Here is a 20,531-nt window from a genome sequence, read left to right as displayed (position 1 = left end):
GTAAAATGCAGGATTAAACGATATGGGGCGGCGGGTAAAACTGCGGGAATCACGCGTCAGAACGAAATTTTCGCCGAGCGATTTTACATTTACCTTCAACGAGCTCCAAATGGGCGGGAGCTGTGTATTAAAGCGAAATTCAATCTTTCATTCGATTAAAAACGGCTACCACTCTCGAATATTTAGCGCGTTAGTAATCCATGGTGATATTGTTGGAAGAGGCCGGCCATTATCAGCGATTCGACAAGTATTTCTCCCATTCATCGTCCCGAGTTTGTTGACTACTTTTCACGCGGTCGAAACAGAAGAGCTTTCAAGCAAAAACCACTCTACGCCCTGTGAAACTTTGAATCCCGATTTCCAACGGAGTTTGAATAACTAATTTTCATCACCTTTGATTCTTTTCCGGATTTAAAAACTCCTTTTTAAGTAAAATGGTCGATGTGACTTCAATAAATGTTTTCCTAAATTTTTAAAAATTTATTTCGCGATATAAATACCTAATAATGTTCTTGATCCGAGTGTGAATAACCAATTTTCATCGCCTTTGATACTTCTCCGAATATAAAACACCTTTTTAAGAGAAATGGTCGATGTGACTTTAATACACGTTTTTCTGAATTTTTAAAAATTTATTTCGTGACATAAATACCTAATAATGTTCTTGATCCGAGTGTGAATAACCAATTTTCATCGCCTTTGATACTTCTCCGAATATAAAAACTCCTTTTCAAGTGAAATGATCGACGTGACATCTAAAAATATTTATCTGAATTTTTAAAAATTTATTTTGTGATATAAATACACGATTTATAAAAAGTCTGCAAACAACCTTAGGTTATAATTTAATATTTCATTACACGAAAAAAATTCATAAAGTAATTCTGGTTCATATTTTCACTTCTATGAATGTTGTTAATTAAGATTAAATTGTAAGGTCATTGTAGAATATTATTTTTTATCGTGTCAGTATAAAATAAAATCCTAAGCATTTTATGGAACGAATGGCAAATTACAGAATTAGTCGAGAAAATTTTATTGATTTTCTATGAAAACATTCGGTTTTAATAGGGGTGTACGGGTGGTTTGAGTCACCCTGTATATAATGTCGACTCATAGGCATACTATAGGGAATGTTTTGCGCAGTACCCTGAATTTTTCATACCTTCAAGCATGAAGGTACGCAATGCGGTACTGGTCGTCTGTAATTTGAGAAAATCAGTGATCTACGAAGGGGAGGATTAAATTCAATTGGCCGCTCAAGGCCACTTTCTCGAGCATGATTCGTGACGGACGCAGCTCCTGCTTTCACCCTATGACAGCTTGTCTCTGTTTGAGAGACAGCGAGAGCACGCGCACCTAGAAGTGCATGAACCAGCTTGTATAGCAATTAAACGAACCAAATTGCAAACTTAATAGTTCAATTAACAATAAAAACAATGCACAAGTAAATGGACCCAGTTAACCGAGCACTAGTAAATTGTTCCAGATAACTTTAACTCAATTGCCCAGAAAATTATTGCTCTGACCGTCAACAAACATTAATAAATGTAGCAGTAATTGTTATTGTTTGTTGTGTTGTATTGTTATGTATTGTTATTGTTTTGTTTACTTAAGTTACTGTAACTTTTAAAATATTAAATAGTTTTTATAACTAAAATTGTGTAAATTCTTCGAAAACAGATCTAAATGTACAGGGTATTCGATCACCCCAGGGGAAAATTTTAATAGTAGATTCTAAATGCCAAAATAAGACGAAAATGAAGAATACCAATTTGTTGATCGAGGCTTCGTTAATAACTTTTTAACAAAGCCTCGATCAACAAATTGGTATTTTTCATTTTCGTCTTGTTTTGGTCTCCAGAATCTCCTATTAAAATTTTTCCCAGGGGCGGCCAAACATCCTGTATGTATTTAAACTCGATACAAAAATATTTTATAAGAAGAAGCGCAAAATGGGAGTACGATTAATTAAGACCTTCACTAATATTACAATAACTTTCGTAATATCGAATATTTTTTTATGAGAAAGGTTGTGCACATTCTTCGAAAACAGATCTAAATCTGGATGCAAAAATATTTTACTATTGGCTCCAAAAAATTCCAAAAGGTCCCCTTAAATTCGTTCGAGGTGTTAAACTCGAAATCTGGCCCACCGTGAAGAAGCAACAAAATGGGAGTCCGATTAATCGTGCCGAACACAGAGTGTATACTTAGACGAAGATTAAAAGGGGAAGGGGAGGGGGGACTGAAAGGATTAGAATATCTCTGCTCCCCATGAGTTTCTCTTCGCCAAGGAGAACCAGGGAGGTTTTCCGAATCCACCCCCATTCCCACCATTTCTCTTGGCTGCCGACGAAATTACTACACGCGCAAGTGGAGTTTCAGTGAGTACCCGCTCGGTGTAATTAAATTTCACTGTATATGTTAAGGAGAGGAGCAGGAGGACACGGAACGGATGAAGAAGAATAGTGGAGAGGAGTTGCGAGTTACCGACGCCCAGGAGGAGCACGTTCAAAGAGAGTGACTGTGACAACGACACCCTGAGAGGACTTTATTATTATAGACGCAAACGATGCAAAATCTCGCCGGAACATTTTATTTTCGAGGTAAATTAAAGTGTCCAGCTGCGGTAAAATGGTTGTTAAATAAAGTAAGAATTTAGGAAATTATGAATAGGAAGATTTGGAACAATCCAATATAAAATAAAATTCTCCTTTAAAAAAAATATAAATTTTACACGAATTATATTCGTTATTTCTTTATTGTATTTTCAAGATGCTGTAAAGTGATTATTAAATAAAGTAAGAATCGAGGAAATTCCCAACACTATGAATAGGAAGGGTATGATCTAATAATAAATAAAAGTATTAAAAAAATATACATTTTATACATATTATATTCTTTAGTTCTTTGTTTTATTTTTGAGGTAAAACTTGAAAAAATTCCCAATTCTATGAGCAGGAAGATTCAGTGTAATTTAGGCAAAGCGTTTGTACTTACTATTTCTCGTAAAAAAAGTCGATGTGTGAGACTGGGCGAGCAAAAAATGGTAAACAAAGGGGTAAAAATGAATATTGCCGCAATTACGAACCGGATGTCTTTGGTACTAATGAAATGGGTTGTATAGCGTAGTATGCGTAGTGGTTATTGATATTTGCGTTGTTTACAGATCCCCTGTTAAAGCGGCAAGTGTCGTAACCTGGATAATTTCCAAGTGGGACGACAATAACGCGATTCAGTGTGGCGCGACATCGAGGATAAAAATGCTGGCAAATGCCTTATTTCGCGGCGGATAGATAATGAATTGCCTTCCCGTATCAAATCATTCTCGCCCACAAAACAACAGTCGCTTTTACCCGATTCTGTAAACGAAAAACAATTTCGAAGAATCAATGATAGAAAGTAAAAAATACTAACCCCTAAGTCGACTATAAATAAATCAAAATTATAAAGTAAAGTTGACTAATTGTTTCTTCAACAATTCGAAACTTTACCATCAGGGAAATCGCAAAAGAAGCAATAGTTGGACACATCACTATGTAATTTACAGTAGTTTAAAATTAAAGTTTTGGTTTCTATAGAAAACTTTAAGGTTGTAGTCTGATTGTCTACAAGTAGAATATCCAAACAATTGATCTGTCACATCAGTAAGTATTGTACAATTGTTTGAAATTAAATTTTGGTATCTGTAGTAAATTCTAAAGTTGTTGACTGACTATCTTCAAGTAGAATAGCCAAGCAATTGGTCAGACGCGTTAATAAAATCACATTTAATTCCGAAAAACTCTGCGAATTGAAAATAAAAATTTCTGGGGGATAAAGCTCCGTGGAAAGAACTTTGATACGATAAACTCGATTTAGTTTCTCATGTAGGGCAACCATATTGGTGCTTCTACCGCCAGTTACCGTACGAGCCGTATTACTATCGCTTGTTGGGGGGAGCCTCCATTAACGTGTGAAACTTTAAGGTCTAGGAATCGAACAATTGACAAAGTAGATTGGGGCTCGTAGTACAGTGAAAACGAGTTTACTAGACGTACAAAGTACTGCACTTAGTATGGCGAAGGAGAGTGATAATGTAATTAAACAAGTAAAGGGCAAGCTTAATGTAGAATAACAGAGACAAAATCTGTGTTTCCTCGACTATTACACAGAATTCGTTACAATATTTTTTGCATTCTAGTATCAAAAACAAAACTGTAAATTCTTTGGAAAGTACTTATCCTTTTAATATATTTTCCATTAGTTTCTACAATTTTTCGATGTCTGATAAATATCGATATTTCTCCTTAAATTTCGATAAAGTGTCGAATCCTACACCAAAAGGTATCATAATTGATCGAAAACATTACTGAGATATTATTAAGGGGCCTAAACAATCAGAAAATCCATTTCTTTTTTTTAAAGTAATACTATTCAGAAATTAAATGTCAAAGTTTCATGATGTTGCGTTCAAAAATAAGGTGTTGGAACAGTTGTTAAGATGCGAACAAAATAAAGGCCCAAAATAATTTTGACAGCTATAAACATGGTAATGAGCGAGAAAAAAAATGAAATTATTTATACCTAACTGTTTTTTTTTTTTTTTTTTGAATAAGCTCTTACAAAAAGGCTCAATCTGACTGCCTGGTTTCCTTAAAATAAGTTTCCTATTTGTAGATCAATTCCCTAGTTATTATTTAATTCTCCAAGGACCATAGTCGACAAGTAGTCGCATAATAAACATAAAATTGGATCCGTTGATAGTTGACAACATTCTTCGCCGGGTGTAAACTAAATTCCTAATCACTGTCAACCGGATGGAAGAGTCTGTATATTTCTGAAAGTTATTCATTGCAACAAGGACTCGTATTTATCTGCAGGCTGTACGTTTCTCATACTCTATCGACGTACACGTTGATAGGCATTCGCCTGGTGGTAGTTGCTCAGCCTTTCTTGCATTGTTCCAACCATTCCCATTACATTGCATTGTCTTTCGACCACGCCAGTAATCAGCATGCTTTGTTGCTGGGCTTCATTTTCTCGAACGACACAGTCACCCACTTTAAAACCGACCCTGAGGAAGTTTTCAATTGTAGGGAAGTCGGCGGATAACCATCGAACCTCTAATGCTTGCCCGACTATGATATAAACCATTTCTAAGTGTCGCTCGCAATCAACAGCTGTGATATTCTGCTGTCGACGTGAAAAGCTACTCGTGTGCGCCGTTCAAAGCAGAACAATGCTTTTATTTTCAAGGACTCGACGTCTACCGCTCGCGACGATTTAATAAGCCGAGACTTTCTTCGCGTTTATAATATCGCAGACCACGGTTTCCTTTGTCATTCTTAAGCTACTCTCTCTGACAAGCGAGTATAGCGACAGTAGTTTTCTTTTGGAAAATAACTCAGTCGATAAACAGCCATTTTGGTCCTGTACCGATTTCACTATTCATTGCAAAGTATTAGTCAATCTTCTTTTAAATTAAAATTATATTCTGCATACCTACACCAACATTTTACTATAATGTACTTTAGTACTTTTAGTACAGTTTTACTGTCAGAAATTTTTTTAAAAAATAGCTCAGTCGATAAATAGTCATTTAGTCCTGTTTCAGTTTCACTGTTTACTAATTCTGCGTATTTGTTACAAAGATAGTAAACTTAGCTTTAAATTAAAATATATTCCATGTACCTAGGTAAATTTTTACTATAATTTGTTAATAAAATTACTATAATATGTACGTAATATTGAATGTAAACAAGGGTGTTTGAACGTAAGAATTAGATCGATCGAAAGTTTCGTAGGGGAGCCACTATTTCTATTTACTTGGCCGATTCGGGTCAAACTTCCGGTGGCAGTCGGATATCGAAAAATAACGAGAGAGTAAGAGCCGCGCTTGAAAAAGATTACGATACTGAGCCCGTTGGTTCAGAGAAATGGATATCGTGGCCCGCGACGTGCACGCTGGAAATTTCTATCGATTCTCAGTTAGGCATGATTCCCCAGCGCTGTTTCTATCTCCACCCCATCCCCCCTCCTTCCCACCCTATTTCACGCTCCCACTTCTTTTCTCCTTTTGCTCATCGATATTTTCCAGAAAGGGGTACTCGCATAACGACTCCCTTATCTCTGCCCTGCCTCTCACTTCACGGCCATTCATTTTTGTCTTTGCGTTTCAGTTAGGGCAGGGAATTAAAATCCCATACGTTATAAACATAGGGAAGAAAAGAAGATGGAAGAAAAGAAAATTTTTTGAGATAATTTTCGAAATTTTAAACCAACGTCGAAAATTCGTAAACATTTGAAAAAAAATTGGGTTGTGTTAAAGGTTATACAATGAAACCAAATAAACAAATTAGCACTAGGTTTACGAAACACGTCCATTTGACGCATTACGTAATGTTACAAAACTCATAAATATTATATAATATGATACAATAGCAATTTATGTTGAATTTAATTGATGTAATGATATGAATATATACCATAATTGAAAGAAAAACTGCATTTTAATGTAACTGTTAACACGACGGATTATAATAAAAATATGCGAAACGAATATCCGTAAATCTAGTGTTAATAAACCACTTAACAACGAGATAAGAAATAGATTATTTACACAAAAGGTGAACACAAAGAAAAAAGAAAATTCAAACGAGTTAAAAAAAAGAAATTTTGAAAATCCTTTTTAAACAGGACGATCGTACAAAAAGGTAAATTGGACTAACTATTCAACCTCCCCATTCTCCAGTTTATTTAATTCCGTTCAAAGTAAAAAAGCTGTGGCTATTGATACTAAAAGGATTAAAATATCAATAAACCATACGAGAATATATTTAAATGAACGATCGTCCAATATGTATACGAACACAAATATCGGATTAATCAGCATATATTTACATGTTTTATAATATGACTAATTCTGTCGAATGCATACAAGATATTACGACAGTAATGTGATGAATCAATCCTGAAATAATTTTAACTATTAAATATATTTTAAAAGGATTTTAGTTAATATATTGGAAAATAAATATTACAAAATAAGGGCAGCGAATGGAAATTACCGTAGAATATATTGCCCAGCTTAAGCGTCGGATAAATCGTACGAAAGAAATACGGGTGGCGGATGTTTGAGAACGTGTAAAAATGAAAACAAATTCAGGAAATCCTGAGGATTCCGTATTTTTCGCAGAAAACCAGCTTTCATCGGTGAAATACTTGTATCGTATCGGGGCAGGACATTTGGCTTCGGCGCAGCTCTTTTTGCGAAGCGAGAAAGTTATCTCTTACTTCTCGGTGAACTCATAATACTTTCTTGTAAAGTGCATTTCATTCACCGAAGATATATTCCGTCGCCACGCTGGGAACGTTACTTGCGAGTCTTCCTTGAACGCGAACGCGGTTTCGAACAGTCGGTATTACTTCCACGGAGGGAAACAAGAATAACTGCCTCGAGGAATATTGACCGTGACCTGCCACTGCTAAAGTCAAATTTCCAACAAAATTAATTTCTATGGAAGTTCTCCGATACAGAGCCCTTATAACACGGTTCGTGGGCTCCGTATTATACTGAAACCATGTTACGCGATATAAAGTCACACAAAAGCGCAGAACACAAATTTACGTCCGCGAATGAAAGAAAATAAATCTTTAACGATTTTTAGAGTTCGTACGGTTAAAATTAAAAATAAAAACGAATTCGAATTCGAATTCACTGTTGGCTTAATTTGTTTTTTTTAACGCATACGTTGTAGTGTGAAATTTGTTATTTTCAACTTTGAAAATTTTGTTTAGTATATAAATGTTTAATTCCTGTGAAATTGCAGGCTGCGTGATATTTGTTTTGCTATCTTTCCGATCGCGTGTGATTCGCTGTAACCGTCCAATGGCGTGGTAAATCGCAACACCTACGATGTTTCCAGAACAGCCAGTATCAGTAATTAATTCCACAGCTGCATGATCGTTACGAGTTAATGTTTCGCTGAATTTCAAGTTCCCCGTCCTAATTGCCGCTGGTTTCGGTCGAAACACGAGTAAAACCATTCGCCAGAGTATGGTCGAACTTAATACATGCACACACACACACACACACACACACACACACGCGCGCATGAGAGTAATAATCCACAGCATTAATCTATCTCTCTGGCACTCGATTTTTCTACGTAATTTTTACTGAATACGCATCAAAGAAGACCGAAGCTTTAAGTTCCGATCTGGAGGAACATTCATGGCATATTTGCCTTTCCCTTTTGCGTGTACAAAGGTTAGAAATACATATGTACCTACGCTTCTTTTGAAATATGCAACGAAGGAAACGCGAAGGAATTTATTCATCACTTTTTCTTCAGTGGACTCCAATTTCAATCTCGTATAACACATTCGAATTAATCGTTTGTGATCTAAGATTTTCAGTTATTAAATTTAGTATATTATTAAATCTGAAATTAAATCTTAAATTAAACATTTAAGAGTATTGTATTTACAAAATATACAATTAATTTGTAGTCATACTACGACGCGACGTATGTACACAGCGCACATGGCTTTCATCTGCATTGTCCATGTATCGCAATTCTCCCTCGATAATGTGTTGATCCTTACAACATCCACTGCAGCCATTGTTTCACAATATTGAAAGAAATGGACACGACTAAAAAGTAAGGAAATCAACAAACTGACGTAACCAATAACAGTATACAGGGTGTTCGGCCACCCCTGGGAAAAATTTTAATGGGGGATTCTAGAGGCCAAAATAAAACGAATATCAAGAATACCAATTTATTGATGAAAGTTTCCTTAAACAGTTATTAACGTTTGAAGTTCCGACCGTACTGAATTTTTTTCTCGAAAATACGCAAGATTTCGTGGGTATGTCTATTCAACAAAAATGATTGTAATTGACCCCCGCAACCGAAAATAATTTTTTCAAAACAATTTGAAATTTTTTTTTCGTCGAAAAATTTAGGCACCTACCCCCTATCGATTTTTCTTAAAAATTCCTTTTTCACTTTTAGTAATTTTGTTTGACGCCCTACAGAAAAGTTGTCTAATACTTTTTTGTAGGTACCCATAAGCTCTACTTCAGAAAAAAGTTTCATTGAAATATATTTACTACTGTCGGAGTTATGGACGTTTGAAAGCTGGATCATTTTTATGGGGTTTTTCTTATTTTGTGGGGTCAAGGACCAACTTTTCGAATATTTTTGCGATTTGTACATATTGTCCACCAAAATACGCGTAGTTTGCTTTTTTAAACATTAAAATCGTTCAATCCGTTCAGAAGTTATGATGTTTTAAAGATACGCATGAAATTTCAGTGAAACATATCAACGCTATGGTCAGACATGAAATTTTCGGTAATGAATTTTTTTCTCGAAACTGAGTAGGATTTCGGTGGTATGTCTGTTGACTAAAAATGCTTGCAATTGGTCCCTGCAACTAAAAATAATTTTTCCAAGACGGTTCGAAAGTCTTTTTTTTCACCCAAAACTTTCAGCATTTACTCGAATTTTTTTCTCGAAAGTGAATAGGATTTCGGAAGTATGTGTATTCACCAAAAATGATTGTAATTGATTCCCGCAACCGAAAATAATTTTTCCAGAACGATTTGAAATTTTTAAATATAATTGTTAATAACTTTTTAACGAAGCCTCCATCAACAAATTGGTATTCTTGATTTTCGTCTTATTTTGGCCTCTAGAATCCTCTATTAAAATTTTTCTCAAGGATAGCTAAACACCCTGTATAATTGCTCCAATTTTAAATTCACACTTTCTTGAAGAACACTATCAGAAAATATTATGAATTGAAAAGTTTGCACGTTTTCTCTTTTTACGAAGAATTTTCCCTTATAAGATTCCGTTCGAATTTCGAAGAAACTGGATAACTTCGTTACATTCAATTTGTTATTTTCTCTCTATCGAAGATATACTTTCTCAATTCCATGTTCAATTTGCATTTTAATAATTCGAAGCGAAATGAATTACTTATTCATGCAGGGTGCACCAATACCTATTCCGACGCATGAATTCTTATCCGATACAGATAAAACTAAACTCTACGCTTTACACGTACAACCGATTAACATTTAAAACTCTTCTAATAAAAGCTTTCGGTTTGAAAAGTTTGTACAGCTTCTGAATTTCGATGGCTTCCAAGTTATTTCGAGGACCTTTCACCGTTTAACTTACCAGTAAAGATATGTTTGAAGGATTTCAGAGTTTCTTATGGCCACAGTTAAACCTCCATTTAACAGACCTACAGTGAAACTTAGGTTTAATGAACCCTTATTCGACGAGCAAAATTTCCTCGTGCGTTTTAAAAATACCAAAATAGAAGTTTAATAAATTTTGTTCTAAAATAAATCACACAGTTCTTTTGTGAATAATTTATTATTATCTCAATGTCATACTTATGCTGTTGTTTTTAATGTTAAATATGTAATTTGTCATTTTATAGAATATCAAAATAAAAGTTTAATGAATTTTGTTCTCGAATAAAATAAATAACATAGTTCTTTTGTGAGTAATTTATCATTATCTTAACACCATGTCTATGCTGTAGTTTTTAATGTTAAATATAATGTTAAATATGTAATTTGTCATTTAATGGGTTTTTAAATTTAATTTAACAAACATTCAGCATCAAGATTTTACTGTATTTTCAAAAAAATCGTTCTTTCATCTCTTTTATGAAATTATTTAGATCAAAATGGCCGTCGTTTTACTGTTAACGAATTGTTCAGATAAATTTGAATTTTTTCTATACTCTGAACAATATTAATTCATCCCCAAGGAAGTTAAATTCTTTAAACAGAACTTTGCTTTTAAATGTTGTATAAAATGACCATACGGCATTTTGCTCTCCCCCTTTCTTAACGAAGGTCTCGGTAAAGTCCTCTTCAATATACAGTATTCCTTTATGGTAAGCTAACTCTGATAGTATACCTGCGTTACGGTCTAAAGGGACGTCGGGTACATCAAGAGCAATTTAACTCTGATGGGACATCCTCATCGTCGACGTTGTATGCGTCTTTGCCGTCCACGTTTTTTTATACGCTGCACGAAAAACGAACAAGATAATGCTGCGTTCTCTTGATAGGATTCAAGAGGAATTCGTTCTTTGAAAAATATGTGGAATGGTATTGCACCAGGGGAAAAAGTTGTTTAATAGAATGATGTTACAAGTATTTAATTTCCGTTATTAGGAACAAAAAAACGGAGAAAATGTTTCCATTGTATAGTTCGATTTTTTTAATTGGACAACATTTTTACATTTTACAAACATAATGTGTATTATTTATCTTTATCACGACATCATCTAAGGATCAGAGAAATTCAATTAAAAAAACATTTACTCTATCGTCCATTTTGAAAAATACAAAATTATTTCTTTTCATTATTTTTATACCAACTATTTATTCCATTTGTTTCCATTGGATTTTGAAAGGGAATTGAAAATATAAGATTTCCATTTACGTAGCCAAAATTGAAATTCGTAGATTTTCGAGGATAATAAGTTCAAAATTCTGACCAAGCCAAACGAAATATTTTTCGTATAAATAAACCCGAGTAGATTTGGACTGTTTATTTAGGGTTGTGTGCCCTTCTTCCAACGATGGCCTCGATTAGAGAAGCTGATATAGAGCTAAGGACGGGATAAAGTTCGATATCGACGAGCGTTAAGAAGCATGGCACGTTTCATTTGTCTTACGAAGACTAATATATTTCAGTTCGCTAGGAAAGGAAAGCACGTTCCACCGAAAACTAGCATGTTTGATATTCACCGCGATAGCGGACACGATTCACAATTCGCCGCGAACGTATTTCGAACACTGCGGCGAAATGTGGCACGTTTCGTGTGTCTTGCGAAGACGTTTCTGGCTACGAACAGGTGACGAAGATCTTGGTCGCTTCTAAGTAAACTGCGGATCTTCGTGCGAACACACAATTTCGTAGAAAACGAATTTAAAAAAAAATAATTAAACCTCGACAGAGATTCGTTTTCTCACTCGAAAGTACTGTTTTTAAAAACATATCTTTCATTCTGCGTACGTATATTTTTTTAAACACATGTGCAAACGTGCTATGGCATATTTAAATTATTTTTAAATTTAATACACACATTATTTACTATACCAAAGACCAATGCAAATTACTTTTCTCAGATTAGCTCTTAATAAATAATTTCGCAGGCATGCATAAATGAATAAAGAATTTACAATAACACAGAAATTCATTCAGAAATCTTGTAATGAAACGCGAAATAATTAAAAAGAGGTTAACCCAACAAACAAACATCCTGTTGAGTTAAAGAAAAGAAACTTTATGTTTTAAACTTGTACTAAGTTTGTTTGCTAAACTTAAATGCATAACTATGTAATTGCACAAAAACAGCGATACACACAAACATATCTCATTTTTTTCTGAAGTAGAGCTTATGGGTACCTACAAAAAAGTATTAGACAACTTTTCGGTAGAGCGTCAAACAAATTTATTAAAAATGAAAAGCAAATTTTTAAGAAAAATCGACCAGGGGGTAGATGCCTAAATTTGACGAAATTGAAAAGTTTCAAATCATTCTGGAAAAATTATTTTTAGTTGCAGGGATCAATTACAATTATTTGTTGTGAAAACACGTACCCTCGAAATCCTTCGCACTTTCGAGAAAAAAATTCTTTACCGAAAATATAATGTGTGGCCAGAAATGTTTCTGTAATTTCATTTTCTGTCTCACTTCCTGCTATATTCATTTCTGTAACCTGTTGGTAATTTTGCGATGACACGAAAATGGTAATGGGGCTCTAGAGAAATGGGCTGAAAAAATACATTGGATGTAAAGTCTACTCGTATATCTCGTCTGTGATTATATTCCTCGTTTTTATCACTTCATATGTAGACATAGTCCAATTATCCCGCATATTTGATATTCTTATAATCGTAATTTTACTGTATAACTTCTAGCTGAACGGATATCCAGCGCCATCTTGAGGCCCAAAGAAAAGAGACAATACGGCGGCTAATTCGAAAATTGAGAATCACGATTGCAATTCCGACGCATGCACTATTAAACACAAATTAATTAAAAAGGAATATTTTACAAGAAAATTTATTAATAAACCGAGAATTAAATGAAACGAGAGCCATTAAGCCAACGTCGATGCAAATATGAACATTATTATCGTTTGCTATGGTAATATTTCGCGTAATGCGAAGGGTTTTATTCTGGGCTTGAGGGCACGTCTTGCGACGTTCGACGAGAAAACGACGCTCTTTCAAATAAGAATCATTTTTTTAAATTGACGACCCCTCCTGTGCTTGAATCACGTGCACTTTATTAATATTTAATGATATATTAATGGCTCGCTGTAATCTAAAAGCGAAGCAGACGATAGGGAGGAGGTTAAGTGGTCGCTTGACTGTATTTGTCGGACGACTTTTCTGTTTGCATGCCGGCTGCTCGTTTGTTCCACGTACAGGCATTGTTCTCTCAGATTATTTTTCCTCTTTCGTTTCCTGGTTATCCCCTTGTGCACGTAGGCGGTATAATCGAACGTTTTTTTTTCCTTTACTTTTTCCCCTTTTACATCTTTCTCTGCTTTCGTTCGAATTGCCGCGCTATGACGGCAACGTCATTGTAACATTTAATTAGTCAGCTTCAATGGCGATTCTCATTATTTTGCATACTTCCTACGCTGTGCTTCGCGAATAATATTCCTTTTGCTTGGAATTTCGAAATTAATACCGTTGGGAATTAAACGACGCTCCAAGTAATATCACGAATATCGTTATTCGTTGTTAACGATATTCTCGCTTGTTTAATTTACTTTATTTGTTTCGTTCGTGTTCGTAATTATTACAAGAAAATCCGTTTGGACAGTGTTGTGCAAACTTTATTCGTGTTACTAACTTCCGGGTCGTAAATCCATTAACGATTTGTTAAAGCGCTCGTTAGTCACGAATAAATATTTGCACAGCTATAGTGTAACAAATGCACCAAAGAGTGTTTATTTTTCCAGAAATTTTGCTTCTTTCTACAGACAAAGTGGCGAAACTTTGTACAAAAGCAATTCGAAAATGTGGAATAAAATTGTTTCGCTCCGGTTGTTGAAAAAATAAATTCTTGAAAATGCAGCTAGTCAACTGCACGCTGTTTCTGATTGCGTGGATAATTTTAAATATTAATGGCGTGGCTTTATTCGCGTTAAATTATCGAAAATAATAACCCCAAGTAGAAAGAGCGAGTAATGATCGGACATATTATGAAAATTATTTTTTTTAATAGAATTTTTCCCTGTACCTCATAAAGCTACGTTTCTTTGTTTTATATTAAATGATTCGTAAGTAATTACGAGCGTAATTACCTTAAAGAACTTCCGTCGATATTATTTATCGGATATTGTTTATCGCAGCAGGAAATATACAATATCGAAAACAGGGCGATTAAATGTTTCAATTACTGGATAAAATGTTAATATTCATCGATATATTCTATATATATTTAGTATTTTCAGTAAACAATGGCGGAGCTTTAATTTGACGACCGTGAACTGAATCAATCGTGCAATTTTCTTTTCATTCCGTTATTCGATATAGAATTACTCGAAAGGAATATAAATATTCGAGTCCGAGCGAGATTTGAGCAGCGTCGTGCAATTAAAAATATAATGCTTGGCCGCATTACAAGAACAATGTACGTTCGTTAGGCAAAAAGAATTAATTGTGACCTATTGCATATTTTTCCGCGTCGCATGCTACCGAATTTAAAACCGCGGACATTGATTTTTTTCAGAGCTCGTGGCGTTTAATAATGTTTTTTATAAAAGTATGTCGCGTGTAAAATTTTAACAATCTGAAAAGATTGCAACTTTATAAAGTCGCGAACGATAAACTTTGGAAAAATCGAGGAAAGCTGTTCGACGTAGAATAATTATTCGCCTTTTCTTTGATAATATTTAACGCCATTTATTCACAGAAGTTCTCTTTGCAATGAATTTGAATCACTGCTAATATAAATATTATAGTAATGTCAGAAGTTAAACATTTGGCTTTTCCGATACTTTCACCCTTGGCAGGGAAAACATACCAATTAGTTCGTTAAACTTTGCTCCGTGAAATCAGTATTTAAAGAAGGCAGAGTGATAAAATGTAAAAGAATATGAAGTTGAAGAACGAAAGATAGTTTCTAAAACTGTTCTGAAATGGCGAAAGTTTTTTAAATAACAGCGATCGTAAATTCCTTTATTCGAAAGAAAGTTTGTTTAAAATTTTTGGATCCTAATTTTGGTATTTTCGTGTAAGCAAAAATTGATTGTCAACTGAAGAACGAGCTCTGGGTACTTTAAATGGATGCGTAGCAATAAAAGTAAAAAAAAAAAGATGAAATATCGCACGAAGTATTTCATTTTGCAGTGGGAAATCGAAACACTCTATGATTTATGGAGTAATTTGTGTGTAAATTGCTACAGTTTAACAATACCGGTTGCAGTTCGGATGATTCATGGGGCCGGTACGAAACGCTTCAACGATTTAAATTTTAATAGCGGATCGCCGAACCGTGATATTTACATGACCTTTCGGTAATGTCAAATATTGTGCTCCACCCTCTAGTAAATAACTTCGGTACACAAATGACCACTATTATTCGGGCCAGAACGCACTAAATCTATAGATCTGGTTCAGGACCAAAATGTCGCTCAACTATTTCGCGATAGTCAAATTCAATAAGCTATTATTAATAATGGCGACAGTCTCAAACTGAAAGCTTCTGCAGATTCATCGTATTATCGACAGTTCCTACACTTTTAGTCGGCGCATTAAGGGTAAGCTGTTGCAAATAGTTGAGTGACAATCGATTCTAAACAGCCACTATTTCGACGGACGATTTATAAAAATTAGTAAAAATATTATCGATAAAGGTCTAGTAAAATCGTACGTTTGATGATTAATGAAATAATATAAAGTTACGTGATTTTTAATGTTATTCGATCTTTGATATTTATCGAGTACAACGCAAAAATAAATAATAATTAGATGTATCTTTAACACGTTAACTCCCACACTAGTTTTTCATGTCCAAATATGTCCTTATAGAAACATAGAAATATCCGATAATTGAACGGTGAATTTGTTATTTTGCAATATTTCAAATTAAAGTAGCGATATTTACAATGTTACAAGTATTTTTTCCATAGTAAACAGTATTGCAACACATTGTAAGTTGAAAGTGTCGGTCATCGGTGATCACCGTGACAATCAACGTGTTAAAAAATATTAGGTACGATAAAAAATTTTTTATTTAAAATTTTCTGATGCTGTAACTTGTCTGATCATATTTTAGTTATAACTTTACCGCCTGAGCCAAATTATCATTATCGAAACGCGACATAGTTTAATCGAGTTGAGATTTTCGAATATTTTGGTGCGCTATAAATGATACCACCGCCAGTATTTAATTAAACTCCGGCATGATTTAATTTGATTTGCTGGACGAAACGTACGATCCGCTGGGAGTATCGTAGATAGTTAGGGAACAGATGCTAGCATATTCGGTTCATTTACCATGCGGTTAATGATATCCGTGGGGGACTAAGTTGCAGATCCCGATAGGTTTACCTTTTACTGATTTGTGTTTGAGTTAATTGAAACTTATTAGCTCGCTATTAAGTAACATCCGGCCAATCGATTTCGCGTTACAAAAACCCTCCCTTCTCCCCTGGGCGAGAAAATCTAACGTTTCTTGATTTTTTGGCGGGAAAATCTGAGGAAAATCAACACTGATTAAAAAGTTGTAATTTTCTCCCATGGAAACTTTTCACGTACCATCCTACAAATCTTTCTTCAATATTTTTTTATCGCTTTTATTTAACAATATATAATAAAAATTTGTTGAATTCCGTAGAATTAAATTTAGAAAATTTTCGAGAAAACTGGGTCTCAAAATGCGAAAAGAATTATTTTCTCCGTTAAGATACAGGGTGTTCGGCCACCACTGGGAAAAATTTTAATAGAAGATTCTAGAGGCCAAAATAAGACGAAAATCAAGAATACCAATTTGTTGATGGAGGCTTCGTTAAAAAGTTATTAACAATTACATTCAAAAATTTCAAATCGTTCTGGAAAAATTATTTTCGGTTGCGGGAATCAATTACAATCATTTTTGGTGAATACACATACTTCCGAAATCCTATCCACTTTCGAGAAAAAAATTCGAGTAAGTGCTGAAAGTTTTGGGTGAAAAAAAAGACTTTCGAACCGTCTTGGAAAAATTATTTTTAGTTGCAGGGACCAATTGCAAGCATTTTTGGTCAACAGACATACCACCGAAATCCTACTCAGTTTCGAGAAAAAAATTCATTACCGAAAATTTCATGTCTGACCATAGCGTTGATATGTTTCACTGAAATTTCATGCGTATCTTTAAAACATCATAACTTCTGAACGGATTGAACGATTTTAATGTTTAAAAAAGCAAACTACGCGTATTTTGGTGGACAATATGTACAAATCGCAAAAATATTCGAAAAGTTGGTCCTTGACCCCACAAAATAAGAAAAACCCCATAAAAATGATCCAGCTTTCAAACGTCCATAACTCCGACAGTAGTAAATATATTTCAATGAAACTTTTTTCTGAAGTAGAGCTTATGGGTACCTACAAAAAAGTATTAGACAACTTTTCTGTAGGGCGTCAAACAAAATTACTAAAAGTGAAAAAGGAATTTTTAAGAAAAATCGATAGGGGGTAGGTGCCTAAATTTTTCGGCGAAAAAAAAAATTTCAAATCGTTTTGAAAAAATTATTTTTGGTTGCGGGGGTCAATTACAATCATTTTTGTTGAATAGACATACCCCCGAAATCTAGCGTATTTTCGAGAAAAAAATTCAGTACGGTCGGAACTTCAAACGTTAATAACTGTTTAAGGAAACTTTCATCAACAAATTGGTATTCTTGATATTCGTTTTATTTTGGCCTCTAGAATCCCCCATTAAAATTTTTCCCAGGGGTGGCCGAACACCCTGTATAATGTAATTTTGTTCACAAAGTTGCAGAATCAACAATTTTTAGTTGACAAATTAGTTTAGATCCTTTGCTAATCGTAAGAATAAATGTGGCGAAACGAAGAATTTATTTCGAAAACTTTCCTGTATCTTCGACAGATTTGGAGATAGAATTACGAGGAGGGGGTTAAACTTTGGAGGCTGCTATGGACTCTTAAAGTAGAGTTATCGGTGTTAAAGAAAAACGTATCCTTTATTTTTGGCTGCTCTAGAAACCTGGAAAGTTTCTTCAAAATTAGGGGACAGGGTACGCTTGGCAAATATTTCTTGATAGCGCATAAAATGCGCCGAACACCCACGAGGGAACGATAAGAACAAAACGACCCCTCGTTGGATAAAAAGTAACTTAAAATATAGAACTATGATAATATTTATTAAAATGTTTAAGACGTCAAACTAACTTCTTCTTTTAAAAAATTTTATATTTTCTCTCTAGGGTCAATAATTTATATCGAATATTTCTTTATGACTACTAAAATTCTGGAAATAATCGTTTTGTAGTGTCAAATTAGATTTTATATTTCTCAATGAAACATTTTAATAATAGAGAACCATTTTTTGTTGCTTTCCTGGTTGCTCCGTTTTCCACGCAAAAGTTTTGCGAATTTCGAGCAACAAGCAACAAATTAGTGTTAATGTTATCGCGGAGCAACGATGAAAACAGCTGTTCGAAGTTAATTCCGTATGAATTTCCGACGAATAACGGATAGAATTTGCTATCAACTTCGCGACGTAGAAATCTTTGCAAAGTAAATATCCTGCGTTTACCTTTCAATTCGCTCCCACTGACGCCTTGCTATGTTTGTGTGTCCACAAATATTTGCGGAGTAATGTTCGGTATCAATGCCGCGTGCATGTAACGTTGAGCATTTTATTACTGAAGATGTTAGTATTTCGCCGGGACCGTGCTTATGGCACGAAACCTAAAAGCGTACTGTTGACCAAACCAAATGGAGCACATGTTTATAAATCGAACTCTTCAAATAAAAAAACAAAATAGCAATAATAAGTTACTTTATCTTCTCGAAATTTTCATATTCATGCTGACGACGTAGATATTTATAATTATTATATAATCAATTGCACATTCGACTTAAATTAGATCAGATTTAATCATTTGCAATTGAATCTCCCCTTTCCTTTGTACTCTTGACACGTATCTACATGCAACAATGAACTTTCATAATTATTGTTATTAAATATAGTTCGTTTTCGAATTTTATGTAACTTCTATTTAATATGTTTATTTACAAACGAATTTGCCGAGTTTAATTAAATATGTAAAATCCCTGTATTAACAATTCTCCAGTAACAAAGAGTCTAATCTTACATTTTTATTTGTTATTTACGAATAAAATTATAAATTCATTCGTGAACTAGCTCCTGCCTACGTAAAAAATTTATTAATAGATTATTCTTTAAGAAAGAATTTATAAGTGATTCATAATTAGTTTACGAATGAAACCCACATTTTTATACGTTATTTTCGAATAAAATTTGCACCGTACTCGAGGCTGGGATTCAGTACACGCGCGAACGAAATAGAATAGCTAGTCGAACGGTAAATGCTCGCTTTTCGGCTGCGTTCACACGCGAAATCTAACCACAAATCCTAGCTCCGAGTTCAGTGACACGCTGCAAGGTGTCTAAAGCGTACGCTCCGAAACCTTCGCGAAGTTTTCAAATTGGTTTTGGAGTTCGCACGAGACTTCTGCGTACATCTGTATAGCATACCTAAACTGTTTAGTTAAACTTTGCTTTTAGTTATTTAAGATATTCGCTGCTTCGAACGAGCCTCCACTTAATAAGTAAATTATTTTTCGCCATGGCGGTCACCGATGACCGTCACTTTCAACTTCGTTTACAGTGAAAAAACACTGAAATTTTGAGGTTATTTGCACGTTGTTAGAATCAATTTTGTGATAGTTTATTCCAACAGTCAATTTTTCCTGTAAATTGTTTCGTTTAACGCTATTGAATGTAACGCGAAAATAAATGTCACCAGAATAGCTTAGTATTGCTTTTATGTTTTTATATCAAAGGACATAAATCCTGCTTGTTTTAATAAACCAAATGTAGAAACAGGATGTCGTGTAAGTAACGGAAAAAAAATCAATGACAAAAACGTTTATTTTTATTTATGTTTCGAGCTCAGAATATTTCTCTTCTCTAATTGTCGTTAGGTAGGTAAAATTGCCCGAAAAAATAAATTTTTTAACGCGTTACTGTATCGTAAGCTTGAAGATATTAAAAAGAGAATGCACGATAAAGCACAATAGCTTTTTAAATAACAATTGCATTAAACTTAGTATCAACGTTACATCCGCCATGTTTGGATGCTCGTGATGAATGATTAGCGATTCTTTCGCTGCACGTATATTAATGAAGAATAAAAGTAAAACTTCTGATTCGTCGAATGGCTGGGAAAAGTTAATTCTGAATGCATTCGCAGGTTTTTGTTTACCAGGGATCGAAGAATGAAC

The 20,531-nt window shown here is 34.3% G+C and overlaps 1 protein-coding gene across 4 annotated transcripts in view; it reads right to left on the bottom strand.

The window, feature by feature from the left end:
• The window catches only part of Nachralpha4 (nicotinic acetylcholine receptor alpha4), a 156,504-nt gene that overhangs the window by 129,815 nt on the left and 6,158 nt on the right, over positions 1 to 20,531 (bottom strand). The gene's annotated exons all lie outside the window — the stretch shown is intronic.

This window comes from Colletes latitarsis, chromosome 1 (assembly GCF_051014445.1).
Source record: "Colletes latitarsis isolate SP2378_abdomen chromosome 1, iyColLati1, whole genome shotgun sequence".
Classification (NCBI taxonomy): Eukaryota; Metazoa; Arthropoda; class Insecta; order Hymenoptera; family Colletidae; genus Colletes; species Colletes latitarsis.
Note: the sequence above shows the minus strand (reverse complement) of the source record. Positions and strands in the feature narration are given on the sequence as shown.